Source organism: Cryptomeria japonica, chromosome 5 (genome assembly GCF_030272615.1).
Source record: "Cryptomeria japonica chromosome 5, Sugi_1.0, whole genome shotgun sequence".
Classification (NCBI taxonomy): domain Eukaryota; kingdom Viridiplantae; phylum Streptophyta; class Pinopsida; order Cupressales; family Cupressaceae; genus Cryptomeria; species Cryptomeria japonica.
This window is the reverse complement of record NC_081409.1, coordinates 138,022,248-138,026,526: the sequence shown is the minus strand read 5'-3', so window position 1 is coordinate 138,026,526 and position 4,279 is coordinate 138,022,248.

The window sequence follows — 4,279 nt, the reverse complement described above, 5'->3', positions numbered from 1 at the left end:
CATGACTCGCTAGAGATTCGATGCATTTTTTAGTGTTTTTAGCCTTGAGGAGGTATTCTGCAAGCACCCGATGACTCTGTAGGTTCAAATCATTTGAGCGATTCTAATTGGCATGTACCCGGTTCTCTATTTTGAGCAGACCTTTTTCTCTTTTTTAAAACATCATCTGCAGATCCTCTGTTTTTGATTTTGCTTTATTATGGAAGGATATTATGAACGGTGCATGTTTCCACCTCCTTTCCATGAAAATGCAAGCGTTCCACCTACCTATCAACAATACCAAGCTAGCTATGCTTCCAATTTTGCTTCATATTCCCCTGCTACAACAAGTTATGGGTAATTTCCTAACACTTGCCTCCCACCCACCTCTGTACAACCTTTTTGGTAGCCTGCATATGCTTAGCAGCAACCGAAAGAGGATTATTATGTCTCCCATCAGCATGTCAACCCCTTCCCCGAGTATCAAAATGTGGCAAGCTTGGAGAATGTTAGCGTCAGAGAAATAATGATGAATTTCCAAGAACAGTTGAAGGCTATTGATTTGGAGAAAGAATATTGCCTACACCAAGATCAACTTGCTTACCAGGCCCAACTTCAGCAGCAGTAGACAGAGGCATGAAGAAAACAACAAGAGTAGTTGCTTGCCAATTTCTACTAGGGAAGAAGAGATCAGATGGCTAGTAATTATGTAAGAGCAGCTCATGCGAGAAGGGAAATCAGCCACAAGTGGAGCTCCCGAATTTGAAACCCCAAGCACCATGTAGGGGATGCCTTCTAATGAGCCCCCTTGATCTATTTTGCAAAAAATCTTTCTCCCTCAGCTCCCCGTTCCTGATATCATTTCACTCTTTAATGGTGGACCCGTAAGTTGGAGGTTGATTGGTCTCGTGAATAGAAGAAAGAAGAAGAGAAATTTGCTAGTTGTGAGCTTCTATATGCTTGTAAGGTTGAAGAACCACCCTTAGCAACAAAGGAAAATGAAGGTGAGCAACTAGAGTAGCAAGGCATCAACCAGATAATGGGGCAAAATGAAGAAGGGGATTTATTCCTCTCATTTGATGAGCTTCCTTTCTTTGTTGACCATGAGGAAGAGAAGTTTTCCATTTCTACAATGGTAGGTCTTAAAGAAGTGGATAGATGTTGAAAAGCATGAAAAAGTTCAGGAGGTTGAGTAGGAATAGAGGATCGATGCTTCCATCGATCATCATGAAAACCACCATGAAGTAAGGGTGATCTCTGTTGTGGAACGAAGCAAAGAGGAGATTGATGAAGACCTATTTTGGGATGAGTTAGAAGCTTTCTTCTTATCTATTGTCATCAATCCATCATCTCTTAAGCTGGAGGATTGTTAGGAGCATGCACAACAAGAGGAGGTTTCCATACTATCAGATGAGCCATCAGGTTTGAACCCTGTTAGTCGACAAGACCGGGAGGAAGCAGATAATGATTGCAAGTCCAATGTTGATTGCCTGGACTTGATACTCTCATGAGGATGCACCGTTCGACATGTAGCTCAACTAGAGAACTGAAAGTCGTCCCTGGTCATGCTCACCTCTAAGCATGAAGATGAGTATCAAGGAGAGAAGGTTCAACCCACCCATTCACTACAAGAAGAAACCAGTCAAGGATGGGGGAGATTCTTTGTTCCTGACTTGTGGGAGGAATTCCAACGGTTTGTTGGATGCTTATTATATTTCCTTTTATGGTTGCTTGTCCAAGAACATAAGAAGCATTAGAAATTGGTCAGAAAGGGAAGTTATTTTGATAAGCCAGTTAATGGCTTTGTTTAATTTCATTTCATAGTGTGGAGATCATGTAAATAATAGTTAGATGCATTTTCCTTTTCAAGAAGTGCAGTTGCACATGGTGCATTCTCCTTAAGAGAATGCATCTTTTAGTTTCTAGTCTTCCTCCAAGTGCAATAGTGCACATGTTTTGTGGATCCTTTTTGTGACTGTTCCCAATGGACAGCTAAGGCTTCCAGTTTTCTAATGTTTTTGATAAAGGAAAATCAGGTTTTAAGGGACCCAAAACCCACTTACATATCGAAAAGAAAAGCAATAGAGAAACTAGAGAAGACAGAACACAGAGAGAAACGCTGCAAAACAACAACACAAAAGACAACAGTCAAAGAAAAGAACAACAAAAGGCTAGCGAGAGACTGGCACACCTAAAACAATATTACATTTTAGGTGAAAATCTTTATAGTCTCTTCCGCATCCTTGACTAGTATCATCATCGCATTTGCTGCCTCTTTCAGGTCTTTATTTTCCTGCATCTGTTATTTTCCTTTGGTCTTCATCTCTAGCTCACTTGCATTTTGCCTAGTTCTGCATCTGGAGGAGTGTTGAACAGAACTAGAAGCCGTCTCATCATGAATACTCACAGTTTCTTTATTATTCTTATCCTTCTCCAAGCAAGCAACTGGTGCATTTATGTTTTGAGAGGACACCTTCAACACTGCCAAACTATGCTCCATGAATTTCCTCAAAGCACTCTCAGTTTTTTGAATCTGATTATTTATTAGACCATTATCAGACTCACCCTTTTCTTTGAGAATCCTCACCACATCCTCCAGGTGCTTCAAATCTCCCTTTATAAACTCACTTTCCGGCCAGTCCAAAATTTATTTTTCATCCTCTGCAGTACTAGTATCCTCTGCATTATCCTCTTTACCTTTTAAGTTGATATCCTTAACCAAATTTTCAATTTTAAAATCCAGCTCTCTCTTTTTTCCCTGAATGCTAGTGATGTTATCAACCACCCACTTCTAGAAATTGAACATTTCCATAGTGTTATTTCTAGTAGCATTCAAAATGGACTCCGCATTCTCCATATCTGGGGTAGAATCCTTAGACCTAGGGTTTCCCTCCTCCATGTTATGCTGAACATCATCCCTGTTATCCGAAACATAGGGATTATCCTTCGCCTCAGAATCTTCAACATCCTCTTCTCTCTGCTCATTAACTTTGTCCCCTTCCTCACCCTCAACCTCCTTCTCCTGTTCATTCTCTGCCTCTTCTTCCACCTCCTTCTCCTGCTCCTGCTCAGAACCAGCATTCTCTTCAATGTATTCTTTATCTTTTTCACTAACCCTCGATTTATTTTTAGGAGGAAGATTAGAAGAATCCTCATCAGAGTTAGAGTCGTCATAATCCTCAGAAATATGGGCATTCTCCACAAAGGGATAATCCTTATTCTAATGTTGACATTTGTGTGTCGTTATGATTCATCATTGAGAGCCGATCTGAGATATCTGGAACGAATCAACAAGGTGGAAGCTCCCTTTTGGCATGAGTAAGGTATTCAGGTTTGCGAAACCATAAATTTTGGGTTCAACCTCCGCAGGTAGAGGTTCCCCCATGAGTTGCCAAGAACTATAGATAATATCTATGCTTTTGGGGGTTTGTGATCAAGGCACCGATGGAAATGTATCAAAATCAGCTTGAAGAAGATCCAGACCAGTCAGAGGTGAGAAAAACCAAAAATCCAATTTTTGATATGTTGTTCTATGTTTTAGTATTTTGCATTTTCAGAGGCCTTCGGAGCAAGATTTGGGGTCGAAACTATTCTCGATCCCTTAACTTGATAGCTGCAGGCATGGTGTTAAGGGATTGAAACTAGATCTTTTGAAGACCTTTCCAATAGTGTAAACGACTTGAGATTTTGAGTGTCGAGTAGAAAGTTATGATCTCGCCAAGTCAAGACTAGTTTGCTGCTATTTATGGGGAGTAGGTATGAGTGCACATGTTAGCATGGCGTAGTTTCTCATAGGCCTGTGGCTTCGCACTCTTCTGGTGGCATGCGGGGGTGCCATGTGTCAGCACCGCTGGGTGTTCAACGACAATGAAGGGAAAGAGGGCTCCAAGAGCTCCGCCCGTGTGCTGTGTGGACCGACAAAGCATGGGCCGAAAGATTTTTTGAGCCCGAGGAGATTTCAAAAGTGCGCCATTGTTTCTTTCGAGGGCGAAAGGCCGTGGGAGGCATCACATAGTGAAACCAGACAATGCGAATGAAGGAAAAGCAAAAAGCTCACCTGACCTAGCAGTTGCAACAAAAAAAAGTGAATTTCAGGTGGCAACCATGCCGCGCACATGGATGAAAATAGTGATGCAGAGATCAATCTTAGGATAGTTGCAACAAACTTCATGATGATGGTGGATACACGGCAAGCATGCAAAAGCCTGTTGGGCTACAACCATCATTCCAGATCAAAGATTTTTTCATTATATAAGCCTGCGGGCACATTGTAAAAAGGGTTTAGAACTTTTAGAAAGAA